Source organism: Felis catus, chromosome B2 (genome assembly GCF_018350175.1).
Source record: "Felis catus isolate Fca126 chromosome B2, F.catus_Fca126_mat1.0, whole genome shotgun sequence".
Taxonomy (NCBI): Eukaryota; Metazoa; Chordata; class Mammalia; order Carnivora; family Felidae; genus Felis; species Felis catus.
In genome coordinates, this window is record NC_058372.1 from 32,695,622 (window position 1) to 32,710,661 (window position 15,040).

At 49.8% G+C, this 15,040-nt stretch overlaps 1 protein-coding gene and 1 non-coding gene across 2 annotated transcripts in view; both read right to left on the reverse strand.

Moving 5' to 3' along the window:
* GRM4 (glutamate metabotropic receptor 4) overlaps positions 1–15,040 on the reverse strand; it is a 152,925-nt gene that overhangs the window by 13,869 nt on the left and 124,016 nt on the right. The gene's annotated exons all lie outside the window — the stretch shown is intronic.
* TRNAW-CCA lies at positions 12,063–12,371 on the reverse strand. The gene is made up of 2 exons: positions 12,335–12,371; positions 12,063–12,098 (listed from the first exon to the last, which is right to left on the reverse strand). It is a non-coding gene; the product is annotated as a tRNA-Trp (tRNA).

Consider the following 15,040-nt stretch of genomic DNA (forward strand, 5'->3'; position numbering starts at 1 on the left):
AGGGACCCCTCTGAAGTTCTGGAAATGTTCTATATCTCGATTTGAATAATGGTGACATGGGCATATACGTGTGTAAAAATCCATCAGGCTGTAGGCTTCATCTTTGTGCGCTTGACTGTTAAGTTTGTTTTACGGCAATTTAAAAAAATAATAAAAAGAAAAGCCAAGGATGCTGGGGCTATCTGGGGCTCAGGCTGTCTCCCCACCAGGGCCTCAACGCCCAGGAAGGCTAGAGACCCCAGGAAATCCAAAAGGGGGTGAAGCGTATGCCTTTGACGAGCTGAGTCCTTGGCCCCGCCGCTGGGCCTTCTTCAGGCCACCTCTCCTGCCCGACCCATAAAAAAATGGTGAAAAACTTTGAAATGAGAGGAAGACCCTCAGTGTCCTGTCTACTGCACAGCCCAGGCCCTCTGACTTACACCACCTTGGTGCAGTTTGTACAACTCTGTAAGTTGTACAAAACTGATGGTAAAGCAAATGATTCTGTTCCATAGAAATGCAAGTGACTTTTGTCTGGTAGGGGTACCAATGATTACTAATCTATGGCTATTGACCAGTTTCTCAACTATTTGTAAACTCATTTCCTGCTGTCCCATATATGGATCTGCTCTTTGGACCCTCCTTGGAAGCACTGGTAACATCTTACTGATTTCTACTAAATCTTTCATACGTGTTTATTTTTTATTTATATGAAAGCTGTGATTCATTTATTTATTTGCTTACTTATTTTTAAATTTTGTTTGAGACAGAGAGAGAGTGAGTGAGCGAGCAGGGGAGAGGGGCAGAGGGAGAGAAAGAGAGAATCTTAAGCAGGCTTCACACCCAGTGTGGAGCCTGATGCAGGCCTGGATCCCACGGCCCTGGGATCACGACCTGAACGATGAATCAAGTCAGACACTCAACTGACTAAGCCACCTAGGCGGCCCTGAAAGCCATGATGTTTTAAATTTTTTTTTCCAACGTTTATTTATTTTGGGGACAGAGAGAGACAGAGCATGAACGGGGGAGGGGCAGAGAGAGAGGGAGACACAGAATCGGAAACAGGCTCCAGGCTCTGAGCCATCAGCCCAGAGCCCGACGCGGGGCTCGAACTCACGGACCGCGAGATCGTGACCTGGCTGAAGTCGGACGCTTAACCGACTGCGCCACCCAGGCGCCCCAGCCATGATGTTTTAATGTCCTCTTGCCCCAATTCCCTCTCTACCACCCTCTCCTCTTGGTGAAACATCTTGGTTTCTCTCTATCTCCCACATAAGTTCAGGCCTGGGCTCCCTGGAACCTCTGGTTTTTCAAATTCATCCACATTTATTAAGCACTTGGTGTTTGCTGGGCTCTGCAGACATGGAAGGGAGGGATACCCATTTCTACCTTCCCAGGCCAGGAGGGAAGACCTAACCAGTTTACGAGTTTCCTGAGTCTCATTTGATCCTTGTAATGACCTTTCAAGGCAGCGATCGTTATTACTAAAGTTGCTATTCACATCTCCACTTTACTGGTAGAAAAACTGAGACACAGAGAAGTGAACCAGCTCACTCAAGGGTGGACCCAGGACTCAAAGCCAGGACCTCAAATTCCATTGAAACCACTGAGTGCTTTAATATCTATTTCACATAGGCCAGCAACTCCCCAGTCCTCCACTGGAAACCACTGAGAGCCCTCTGCCCCTCTGCCCACCTCAATACCTTTGTCCCTCCAAACAGCATGGTCCCATGACGGGCACCAGAGGGAAGAAGAGAGCTGGAGAGGGGGTGACCAGGGCAGGGGCTGGGGGGACTCACCCAGATTTTGGTGAGAAGGGCTGTGTGTGTGTGTGTGTGTGTGTGTGTGTGTGTGTAAAGGGGCTGACCTTCCTGTTGAGGCTAGGTCCAGAGGGCCCACTTGCTGAGTTAAAAGCCTGAGGGAGCTCTAGCCAGCTTGGGGGGCCCCTGAGACCTGAAGAGCTTTCTGACCCTTCAAAGGCACTTTTCTTCCCGAAAGGAAACCAGGTTGTTACCATGCCAGGCTGAGCCACCCAAAATCAGTGGTGCTTGCTAATAAGGAGCCAGTGCCACCAGGGGTCCTGACCTGAGCACCACAGATCCCCCCAGTTCCAGAATCTGTTTTGTCCAAAACCCAGGCCAGCCCCCCGATCCTGCCTCCTAATCTCACCCACCCACTAAGGCTCTCTTTGGAGACCAAAGCAAAGCAAGAGGCTTCAGAGGCAGCAAGAGGGCTTGAGGGCAGAAATGAGGGAACGGGGACACCTGGGTGGCTCAGTCGGTTAAGGGTCCGACTCTTGAGTTAGGCTCAGGCCGTGATCTCATGGTGCATGAGTTTGAGCCCCGCATCGGGCTCTATGCTGACAATGAGGAGGCTGCTTGGGATTCTCTCTCTCCCTCTCTCTCTGCCCCACCCACAGGTATGCTCGCTCTCTCTCTCTGCCCCACCCACAGGTATGCTCTCTCTCTCTCTCTCTCTCTCTCTCTCAATAAATAAATAAATAAACTTAAAAAGAAAAAAAAAAGAAATGAGGGAGCACAGCAGCTGAAGTTCAGGGAGACCAGAGGCTGGAGAGTAGCTATGGACTTGGTAACAAGAGGTGACCTCTGTGCCCACCCAGGTGTCCTAATCCCCAAAGACTAGAACACAGAAGGAAACCATGAGGGACTTTTGCAGGAGGCCAGGTACTCAGGGACTGGGGCAGAGGACCCAGGGGAAAGGAGAGACAGGGCTGGGGGCAGCCCCCCTCCCCCATAAAACCGTGGCATAAGGTTTGAAGAATAAAAGCTGACACTTCTTGAAGACTCACTGGGTGCCACCCCTGTTCTAAAACTTCCTATATTTGAGTCATTTAACCCCTACGACAGCGCTATGAGGTCAGTACAATTATTATCTTCATTTAACAGATTAACTGAGGCACAGAGGTGTTGGCTAACATTCCCAAGACCACACAGTAGTTACGTGGAGAAGACAGGACTCAGACCCAAGTTGCCAAACCAGTCTATTCTCCAATTTCCAGCATGGTAGTGGGTGGGTCCCTCTTTCATCGTTGAATAGTCAACAAATATTAAAAGGCACACCAGTGTCAGCCGGGCATCAGGCCACAGTATACAGCAGACGAAGTTCCTGCCCTTACATAGATCACAGTACAGGGGGCTCCCCAATGCTGGGGCGGGGGGCTGTCTCCCATCATGTGTATAAACATGCACAGCATGTCTCCCCAAAGCAGCTCAAGGTTGAAAATGTATTTCTCTGCCATCACCAGCATGGTTCCTCCTCCTCCTCACCCTCACCCCAATCTTGCACGGAAGGTATGAGCATTGCCCTTACAGAGGAGGAAATGAAGGAGGACCGGAGGGGGAAGTGATCTGCCCAAGGTCTCAGGGCCAGAGGGGTCAAGCGGAATTTGAACCCCACGCAGGATGCAGCCTCTCAGAGGCCAGGCTGTGGGGTTCCGAAGGCTGTGCAACGATCACAGCCGGCTGAGCAGGTGGTGGTGGGTTGAAACCAAGTTTTGAGGTGCAGTTCAATCTATAAATCAGCCGCCTCCCTCACACACACACACACACACACACACGTGCGAGGTTGCGTGGTAGGTGTAGGTGAGCTAACCAGCGCTGAGTGTGGACGAGGGCCACGACAACAACGGGGGTGGGGCCTGGGCGCTGGAAGGTAGGGGAGCAGAGAGGCCAGCTGGAGCCCAGCTGGGCGCGGCGGCTTCCCTGGTCTCCATGGCGATGCGGGGGCAGAGTGGGGGAGGAGGAGGGGGGCCTCTGCGCATTGATCTCGCTCCAGTCAGATTCAATCCCCGGTGAAAATGGATTTTTTAATGCGTCTATTAGCTGCTTTGAAAACGCAAATTGAGTTCAGGAGAGATGGAGGCCGCCATCAGAAAACAATTTGGCGTCCGAGGCCCTGGGGGACCAGGAGCGCCCCAGCATGGGGTCCCCCCAAGCCTGAGCTTAGCCTCGATGGGGGAGGGGGTACTTTGGGTTCTTTACTCCTCTCCAAACCCCAGCGTGACACGGGGATTTAGCGGGAGCTGTGGGGCCAGCGCTTCTCTAGAAACCAGCAAATTGCGGCCCCGGAGGAAAGCCAGTTTCTGGGAAGGGCACAATCCAGGAAGGCTTCCTGGATGAGGCAGGATTCTAAGGGGCCTTTGAAGAGGCACATTCAGCATATCTCTCCTCAGGTAAAAAATAATGCCCAGCAAGCTTTGACCCAGCGCTTTGCAACGTATAAAGCGCTCCCTCACTGTCTTTTAGTGGAGTCATATTAAAGACTGCAGACAGCATTTTGAAGTTAAGGAACTCTGGGTTTGGGAAGCACGTTGCCAAGATCATTCAAGCAGGGCCAAAGCCAGACTTGTTTTGTGAGACATACCTGTCTGGGAGGGAAAGGAGCTGCAGGAGCCGGCCTGGGCCAGGGGACTTGCAGGGCAGGGATCCCGATTGGCTGGGCTGCCCGCAGGCAGGTGATCAGCTTTCTAGAGAAGGCTAAGTACCGGGCTGGAGGAGGCAGAAGCAGTAGGGAGAGATTGGGGGGGGGGTTCAGGTACACAATTACTTCTCTCCGTTGTCATTTGCTGTTTAGGCAGCCTTCTTTGCATATGTAAATGAGCTCATCCTCCTGCAATTACACAGTAATCAGGAGCAAATTACCTTCTTGCTGTTTACTTTCAGCGTCCTTAATTAATCTGGTTATTAGACGATTAATGAAGCTTGTTTGGTGAGAAATTCATAGCAAGAATAGAGAGGGGTGTGTGTGTGTGTGTGTGTGTGTGTAGGGATAGGAGACATTGCATTTTTCCAGGAATAGAGGCAGTCCCTGGGTTTCCCCTCAACCTTCTCAGCCTCTCTCCTGCGCTCGGTGGGGGGGGGGGGGGGGGGTGCCTGCACACACGCAGACTCACTCCTCCCCCATCTCTCCATTCTCCCTCTTCCTTCACCAAACCTTTGTGGTTTGGGAAGATGGTCCCAGTGTCCTCCAGAGTCCTTTAAGGACACTGGCCCCAAAATAGGCCTAGAGGTGGGCAGTCAGTTCCCAGAGCCCCTCCAGATACTCCCAACTCATACATACTCTCCTGTTCACTCACTGCCCTCCCCAGACCTGCCCCAGCAGTGTTCCAAAAGTGGCCCTTTCCCCTCTCAAGGCAGAGGTAACCTCCAAGCTTCTGCCCAGAGGTTACTGAGTGCACCCCCCACATACACCCACACATTGGGCTGTGCAACCACGAACCCCTGGCTAAAGGGCCATTGAGATTATATTTCTTTTAATATTTTAACCCCTACCAGATCCTGGGGCAGCAATCCGGCATTCCTCCTGAGGTACCCTTTTTTAGGCAATCCCTGGGCATCCCAAGGACAAGTGTTCACGTGCCACAGTTCCATCGTTCCATCCTGGGGCCATCTGTGATCTGACTTCTCCCATCTGGCTGCTGTTAAGGACTTCTCTTTGGATTTCTGCAGTTTCACTACAATGTTTCTAGGTGGATCTCCTTACTCTGCTTGAATTCTTCGTGCTTCCTTCCCAGCATGCGTCTTTCTTTATCATTTCTGGAAAACTCCTTATCACCATATTGTTAAATATCGCCTCCCCCAATTCTCTCAACTATCTCCTCGGGAATTCCTAGATGACATTTGTTAAATTCCTCATTCTGTCTCCCATGTCTTTTTCCCTCTTGTTAATAGTTTTCTGTGTGCTGCATTATGGCTAGTGATTTCTTCAAATCTATTTTCCAGTTCACTAACCATCTCTTCAACTATATCTAATCTGTTGTTTAACCCATCCATTGAGTTTTAAATTTCATCATTTTTATTTTCATTTTTTAGTCTTTGTTCACGTGCATATTTGCCTGGTTTTCCTGGTAGCATCTTTATTTCTCTAAACATTTTACACAAGCTATTTTTTTTTAATATTCTGGATCTGATCATCCCAATATCTTAACTCTCGAGGACTAATTCTACCATTTGCTGTTTTCTAACTCACTCATGATTATTTCCTTGTGTACTCTGTAATTTTGTATTGTAAACCCAAGCTCGGTTGAGCTCTATCCATCAGAATCCTGCACAGCGGGAGTTGAGGGTATGTCCCTCCCAGGAGACTTTGCTTTTGCTTCTGCTAGGTGCTCTGGGTACTACTAACATACTTGGAGTTAATTTCACCACTTGGAGTTTCCTGCAACCCATAGGTAATGCAAATGTTTACCCTAAACCCCTGTGTGGGTAGCCATGTGGTTACAAATTTAAAGGCTTTTCTTTCTACCTGAGCTCATGCTGAAATAGACAACTTTTCTTACCCTTTCTCTTTGCCACAGGATGGATTTTTTCCCCTCTATCCTTTCACCAAAAGTGCAGTCTTTCAAAGCCCTGGTTTTTGTAGAGGGTCTCAATTACAACTCCCCACCATGAGTGCTCACAGTCCATTTCCTTCCTCCTCTAAGCCTTTATTTCTGGACTTGGACAACTTTGTTTCCCAGGAGACATTTCTGGTTGTCACAACTGGAAGAGGGAGTTGCTATTGGTATCTGTTGGGTAGAGGCCAAGGTTGCTGCCAAACATCCTACAGGATGCCCGACATCCTACATCCTATAGGACAGCTCCCACCCCAACAAAAATTAATCCAGCCCAAAATGTCAACGGCGCTGCTATTGAGAAACACTGATCTAGGTCATGGAGATGTGTGTGCAAATGACCTGAGGTGTCCCTGCAGCTTTGGAGCTCCCTAACGCCCAGGCTTCCAGCATTCTCTTTATGTTTGACATTCTAAAGATTTTCCTTGCATTTATTCATTCATTCTATATGCACGGCCATGCATTTCAAAGAATAGTTTGTCTATTTTATGGAGCATCTCTGGGTGTCTCATATATTCACTTGTCACTCCTGCCTGCATCCACCTCTCTAACATCTGCTACTCTGGCTCACCTCTCATTGTCTGTTAGCCGCCCCTCTGTTTCACCCCTTCTCCCTGCTCCTGTGTGCACCTGGCTTGGGAGACAATCAAAAGAGTCATGAGAAGGCGTGACATGCCCACCAGCAGCAGTGATGATTGGGGTTCACAGACCCCTAAATCCTACCCTCATGGCCTGACTCCGTGAGGCCGAGGCCCGATTCCTACAACCTCCCCCTCCCCAGATCTCCAGGTCTCTTCACCTCCCTGACCCACAGCCTCAGAGAGTGTCCTTTCCTCCCCCCAGCCCAAGGCCCAAGCGATTGCCACAGAAGGAATATTCATCCTGTCCTTGGAGTCTGTGTTGGTCTTGTCCACTCTGGTGTCTGGCCCACAGGAGATGCTCGGTATGGACTCCTCAAATGGATGGATGAATGAATGAATGAATGAATGAATAATGGAGGAGGCCTGGTTTTGGGGCCCACCAACGCCATCATAGCAACTGAGCATAGATTTCCCATAGTTTGGATTATTCTACTTCAAAGTGACACTGTGTTGGGACAACCATAGTTCAGCCTAGTTCCCTAAACACACATTTAGGGAAAAGGTGTCTCTAATGCTTCAAGGGCACAGCCAGGCTAGAAACGCTCCCAATTTATACAACTTAGCACACTTAACCTCGTAAACTGCAACAGCCACACCCCAATTTGTGGTGACATTATTGTTCCCTTCGAGAACAAATATGAGTGAGCTCTTGCTTGTTTGTCAGCACAGGGCCCAGCCTGGGACAAGGAGAAAGCAAAGGCAGACGAAAGCTGTTAGTCTTTACCTCCCGAAACCCAAACTGCCCCCAACTGGCCTCATCCTGGATAAAACAAAACGAGGTCTCTGTTGCCCTAGCAGTCCCTGGAATTTCAAGGTCATTCGCTCCATTCATTCACTCAGTATATATTTCTAGAACGTCTTCCATGTGCTGGGCACTGTTTTTGGCATTAGATGTTTAGCAGAAAAAAAGGGGCACCTGGATGGCTCAGTCAGTTAAGTATCCGACTTCGGCTCAGGTCATGAGCTCGTGGTTTGTGGGTTCAAGCCCCGTGTCGGGCTCTGTGCTGACAGCTCAGAGCCTGGAGCCTGTTTCAGATTCTGTGTCTCCCTCTCCCTCTCTCTCTGCCCCTCCCCCACTCATTCTCTCTCTCTCTCTCTCTCTCTCTCTCAAAAATAAACATAAATAAATAAATAAGTTTAGTAGACGACAGAATAAAGTCCCTGCCAACTCAGCGCTTTTGTTCTCCCGGGAAGAGACACAATTAAATGTGTTATGTGATGCCGGAGTGTGATGAGGTCCATGAGGAGAAATAAAGTGGGGGTGGTGAGTAGTGATGGGTGTGCTGTTGAGGGGCAATCCGGAAACACTTCTCTGTGAGGACAACTGAGTTCAGTGAAGCTCACCAGCATTAGGAGAGAGAAGGTTCCATGGTGGAACAGCAGTACCTGAATCATGGGCAAGATCGGGGAGCCCCACCAGGTGACTGTGAGAGAGAAGGAGGGAGGGAGGGAGTGAGGGAGGAAGAAAGGAAGGAAGGAAGAAGGAAGGAAGGAAGGAAGGAAGGAAGGAAGGAAGGAAGAAGGAAGGGAGGAGGAAGGGAGAAAGGAAGGAGGAAGGAAGGAAGGAAGGAAGAAAGAAGGAAGGAAGGAAGGAAGGAGGAAGGAAGGGAGGAGGAAGGGAGAAAGGAAGGAGGAAGGAAGGAAGGAAGGAAGGAAGGAAGGAAGGAAGGAGGAAGGAAGGAAGGAAGGAAGGAAGGAAGAAGGAAGGGAGAAAGGAAGGAAGGAAGGGAGGAAGGAAGGAAGGAAGGAAGGAGGAAGGAAGGAAGGAAGGAAGGAAGGAAGGAAGGAAGGAAGAAGGAAGGGAGAAAGGAAGGAAGGAAGGAAGGAAGGGAGGAAGGAAGGAAGGAAGGAAGGAAGGAGGAAGGAAGGAAGGAAGGAAGGAAGGAAGAAGGAAGGGAGAAAGGAAGGAAGGAAGGAAGGAAGGGAGGAAGGAAGGAAGGAAGTAAGGAGGAAGGAAGGAAGGAAGGAAGGAAGGAAGGAAGGAAGAAGGAAGGGAGAAAGGAAGGAAGGAAGGAAGGAAGGAAGGAAGGAAGGAAGGAAGAAGGAAGGGAGAAAGGAAGGAAGGAAGGAAGGAAGGAAGGAAGGAAGGAAGAAGGAAGGAAGGAAGGAAGGAAGGAAGGAAGGAAGGAAGAAGGAAGGGAGAAAGGAAGGAAGGAAGGAAGGAAGGAAGGAAGGAAGGAAGAAGGAAGGGAGAAAGGAAGGAGGAAGGAAGGAAGGAAGAAGGAAGGAAGGAAGAAGGGAGGAAGGAAGAAGGAAGGGAGAAAGGAAGGAAGGAAGGAAGGAAGGAAGGAAGGAAGGAAGGAAGAAGGAAGGGAGAAAGGAAGGAAGGAAGAAGGAAGGAAGGAAGGAAGGAAGGAAGGAAGGAAGGAAGGAAGGAGGAAGGAAGGAAGGAAGGAAGGAAGGAAGGAAGGAAGGAAGAAGGAAGGGAGAAAGGAAGGAAGGAAGGAAGGAAGGAAGGAAGGAAGGAAGGAAGGAAGAAGGAAGGGAGAAAGGAAGGAGGAAGGAAGGAAGGAAGGAAGGAAGAAGGGAGGAAGGAAGAAGGAAGGGAGAAAGGAAGGAAGGAAGGAAGGAAGGAAGGAAGGAAGGAAGGAAGGAAAGAAGAAGGAAGGAGGAAGGGAGAAAGGAAGGAAGGAAGGAAGAAGGAAGGAAGGAAGGAAAGAAGGAAGGAAGGAAGGAAGAAGGAAGGGAGGAGGAAGGGAGAAAGGAAGGAGGAAGGAAGGAGGGAAGGAAGGAAGGAAGGAAGGAAGGAGGAAGGAAGGAAGGCAGGAAGAAGGGAGGAAGGAAGGAAGGAAGGAAGGAAGGAAGGAAGGAAGAAGGAAGGGAGAAAGGAAGGAAGGAAGGAAGGGAGGAAGGAAGGAAGGAAGGAAGGAAGGAAGGAAGGAAGGAAGGAGGAAGGAAGGAAGGAAGGAGGAAGGAAGGAAGGAAGGAAGGAAGGAAGGAAGGAAGGAAGAAGGAAGGAAGGAGGAAGGAAGGAAGGAAGGAAGGAAGGAATGAAGGAAGGAAGGAAGGAAGGAAATGAGGCAGGAGAAATACCGAGGGCCCACCCCGAATCTCCCCGACTTAGCTAGAGATCTGAGGGGGAAACCCAGAGGGTTTTAAGCAGACGTGTAAAAGAATCCGATGTACGTTTTCCCCAAAGCCCTCTGACTGAGGTTCGGGGAACTGAGTAAGAGGCCAGGAGCTGAAGCTGAGGGCCGCTTAGGAGGGCGTCTAAATAACCCAAGCTAAGGATAATGGTGGTTTGCACCCAGCAAGAAGAAGCAGTTGGATTCTGAGACATCCTCAAGGCCAGCCAACAGGATTTGCTGACACGTTGTGTGAAGGGTAGGGGTTAGGGGTCAAGGTTGAGCCCAAAGTTTCTGACTGTGAGGAGGGGGGGTCTTTTATTGAGAGGGGAGAGGAAAGAGGAACAGGGTGACGAGTATGCAAAAGTCTGGATCTGCACACGCTAAGGTAGAGGTACTCAGTAACGGGGTTCAGGACATGCTACCCCCCAAATATGGCACCTTGGCGTATTGAATATTTTAAACTTGAATGTGTTTCAGAAAATGGCTTTTTCCCCTGAAACAAGTCATAAAACTCTTGTGGGAGAGACACCTTCCCCATACCCGGAGGAAAGGAGCCTCCTTATCTCTGAAGACAAAGCAGGGACCAGAAGAACCCCAACAAATAGATCAGCTAAGTTCCCATGGTTCCCCTGGCAGTCTCTAACCCGTATTTCTACAGGACTGCCTACTTCATCAAACCTAGCATAAAAATACCCAGTTCTGTTTCTTTGGGTCTCCATTTCCTTATGAAGGCTCCTGTATCGTGTAAAACTCGCATTAAATCAACCTGTATGCTTTTCTTCTGTTAATACGTCTCTGTCTTAATTTTCAGACCCAGCCAGGGATCCTAAGAGGGTGAAGGGAAACTGCTGTCCCCTATACTGGCAGAGCTGAGGAGTACCCAGGGGGCCACATGGATTGAGTTCTGGCGCAAGAACAGGGCTAAAGATACACATCTGGGCGTCAAAGCTACAGGACCTGATGAGAACCCCTGGCGTGAAAACAGTTGGAGAAGCGAAGGAGGAAGGAAGGGAGCACCTGAGCACTGGGTGTACAAACATTTCAGAAGTCATTAAAGGCACAGGTCAGGCCCCATCGTGCTTAAAGCTTTCCAGAGGCCTACTGACTGCATGCTACAAGGTCCTGGGTGGTGACGCCTTTGGGCTTCTCTGTCCCCACCTCCCTCACAGTCCCCACACATCACTGCACCAGACTCAGCCTCCTTAGTGTCTTAAACCTGTTAGACCCTTTCCCACCTCTGTGTCTTTGCACATGCCGTTCCCTTTGCCTAAGAAGTTCTTCCCCTGCCCTCATCCCCTGACTTCCTCTTTCTTTGGGTCTCATCTCAAAGTCAGCCCCCTCAGAGAGGACTTCCCTGACTCCCCATTCTCATATAGACAGACAGACACACACATACACACACCATTATTCTCTTTCGTGGGATCCCGTTCTTTGCTGGGAGAGCACTTACTACAAACTGTAATTATTTATATAGGAGGGTGTTGATTAGAGAAATGTCTGTCCCTCTTCCCCCACTTGCCCATAACTCCATGAGACAAGGAACATTACCTGTCTTTTGCCACTGTGTAGAGTGAAATACGTGCTGAATGATGAATGGCTAAGGAGTAAAAACAAACACTGGTCGATCGTTGGACTACATGCTCAATACTGAACCAGACCTTTTACGTCACTGACTGTGGCAGACGTCACCACTGCTAAGCAGTATTTCCAGGACTCTTCTTCTAGGCACAGGGTGACAAATCCTCATCCCCTTGGAGTCATATGGGTTTGTAGCATTTTTTTTTTTTTTTTAGTTTATTGATTTTGAGACAGAGTGCAAGCAGGGGAGGGGCAGAGAGAGAAGGAGTGAGAGAATCCCAAGCAGGCTCCACGTGTGGTCAGCGTGCAGAGCTGGATGTGGGGCTCGAACCCGTGAAACCATGAGATCATGACCTGAGCTGAAACCAAGAGTCAGTCGCTTGACCAACTGGGCCACCCGGGGGCCCCTATAGCATCTTTTTCTTAAATTTTAAGCAGGCTCCATGCCCAACATGGGTCTTGAACTCATGACCATGAGATCTAGAGTCACATGCTCTAGGGGCACCTGGGTGGCTCAGTCGGTTGAGCATCCGACTTCGGCTCAGGTCATGATCTCACGGTTTGTGGGTTCGAGCCCTGCGTTGGGCTCTGGGCTGACAGCTCGGAGCCTGGAGCCTGCTTCGGAATCTGTGTCTCTCCGTCTCTCGGCCCCTCCCATGCTCATGCTCTGTGTCTCTCTGTCTCTCAATAATGAATAAATGTTAAAAAAAAAAAATTTGGAGTCACATGCTCTACCAACTGAGCCAGCCAGGCACCAGTTAGTTATAGGGGTTATAGACCCTGCTGTGGCCAATGCAATATGAGCAGAAAGGATTGTGTCACTTTCAGATGGAAGCACTTAAGGGCTGTCACGCAATTCTGCCCATGCTCTTCCCCTGCCAAGAAAAACTTGTGTGGAGGTGATGGCATCATAAGATGGGGAACCTCCATCATCTGCAGTCCCCGAGTCACTATGATATGAGCAGTGCCCATTTGCCCTGACATGCAAGCAAGGTACAAAATCTTTGTGGTTTTAAGCCCCTGAGAAATTGTGGTCATTTGTTACACAGCATAACCTAGCCCACCTGACTAATACAGTGAGATCACTGAATTCTCCTAAGAGCCCCACCCTGTGCTCTCTACACCCACTCCTCAGAATCATTCAACCATCACGTATTGGTTGAGTCCCCACTGGAAGAGGGCATTGGCCACATGCGGAGGAATGAGACATGGCCAGCCCCTGAGAAACCTGTGGCCTTAGATACAGAAGTGGTCAAGAAAATACAAGTGGAGCGGAGTGGAGGCACAGCAGGACTTGTGCCAGAGGAAGAAATACAAGCTAGAATCTTGACCTGATCATGCCCATTGTCCAAGCAAGTGCAGGTAGAGGTAGCAGAAGGGATGGCATCCCTGGTTATAGGGACCAACTTAGGCAAAGGTTAAGACAAGGGTAGAAAAGTCAAAACAGCATGCTGGAGAGTCAGCAGAATATAGGTGCACTCATTCAAGAATATGTAAGCTGCTGTTATAGAAACAGCAAAATATAATGGTTTGAAAATAGAAGTTGAGTTCTCCCGTGCCTAAGAGTCCAGAGCTGGGTGCCCCTAGGCTACAATGTGGTTCTGCCATCCCTTAAACTTGACTCCAATCTCTGAGTTCAGAGTGGCTGCTCCAGCTCCTGCCATCACATCTGCCTCCCAGCCATAGGGAAGAGGAAAGCATTACATGGAGCGCATGCCCACTCCTTCTAGAGATATAACTAGGAAACACAAGTCGTCATTCTTCCCTTCCAGCAGCTCCACCAACCAGTCATCCCAGCCAGCCTCAGCCCCAACTCTTTCCCCTCTGCATCTAACCAAGTCTCTCCTCTCCAGCTCCTCGCCTTTCTCCAGGTCCTCATCTCTTGCCGGGCCCAAGGCAGTGGCCTCCTAACAGGTCTCCCAGGCTCCAGGCCAGGCCCTCCAAATCATCACCCCTAAAATGGCCATCCCAATTTGCAGTTCTGACCAGGCCACTCGGCAGACCCTACAAGGCCCTCCTCCCCTCACCCTTGCCCACCTCTCCAGATTCCTCTCTCATTCCTGGAGTGTTCATCTCCATCTTCCCAATGCCCCTCCTTGGCTCCTCCTCCCAAATATCATGTTATTTATCACCTCTGTCTCTTTGTTCATCCCTGAAATAGCCTTTCCTGTTTCCAGCTTGCAGATCTCACATCCTTCTGGGGCGGGGGGGGGGGGGGGGGGCTCAGGTATTACTCCTTCAGGAAAAGGACTCAGAGCCCCTGAGCTCTGGGCCGTGGACCTAGTCTCCACTTCCCCATTATTTCACAGTTGTTTCTTCAGTTGCTCTGCCTCTTAGTAATCAGCAGTGAACCTGGGCACATAGCAGTGCTTGAGAAGCAACTGAATGGAGAAATGAATGGTGGGCTAGTTGGGGCATCTTGGAGAGACAATGCAGATTGGGGGCTAAGGGCGAGCACAGGAGCTAACCGCCTGGGTTCAAATCCCAGCTCCACTGCTTCCTGGCTGTGCACACCTGAGCAAGTTACTTAACCTCTCTGGGGTTCAGTGTCTCCATCTGTAAAATGAGACTAAAGCTAGCACTCCCTTCATCCAGTTATGGTAAAGATGAAACAAGCCAATACATGTTGAACTTGGAGTGGTGCCTGGCCCTGAGTTAGCCCTTCTCGTTATGAGGCCAACCTCACGGGGGAACCTCTGATAAAAATGAGCAGGAAACAGCCTGAGCGTGGTTGCAGCTTGGAAAGACAGGAAGACACCTCCACTTCCGGCCAAAATGAAGTAGCAGGGACCAGATTTACCTTCCTGTCTGAAACAACAACAAAATGCATGAAATACATGAATCCAGGATTCTCCAACACTGGACATTAAGCAACAAATGACAGTGCTTCCCGAGACATGAGAAACAAAGGAGGGGAGCCCTACAATTGTCACGCGTATGCCCAGGGACAGCTTCCAGGCTCTGGCACAAGAGAGGGGACCCAGCCAAGAGCATGGAGTCTCCCATGCTAGAGCAGACAGAGCTGGGGTCCAGAGAGACCAAAGCGGGTAGAGTTTGCCAGTCAGAGGCCAGAGAAGAGACAGCTACGCAGAGAGAATCCCAAGGAATCTTCCCTCAAGAGCCCAGCTGCATAGCAATCAGGTTCCAGCAGGAAGCAAGCGGAAGCTGCTTAGAGGGCACGGATCACCAGGATTACACATGACCCACCAACCAGAGGAGAAAGCCTAGAGGTTTCGCTTTGCCGGTGGGGCGAAATGAGCCCTCACTAAATGCTGCTCTGGCCCCACCTGACAAAGCTTGAAAGCAAGACCTGAAAGGATTGAACCGTTTCCAAGTAACTTAACCACATTCCAGACAAAGCTCAAGAACCTTTATATGTACACAAAAATAACCAGCACCGTGTGCAGTGAAATTCACAATAT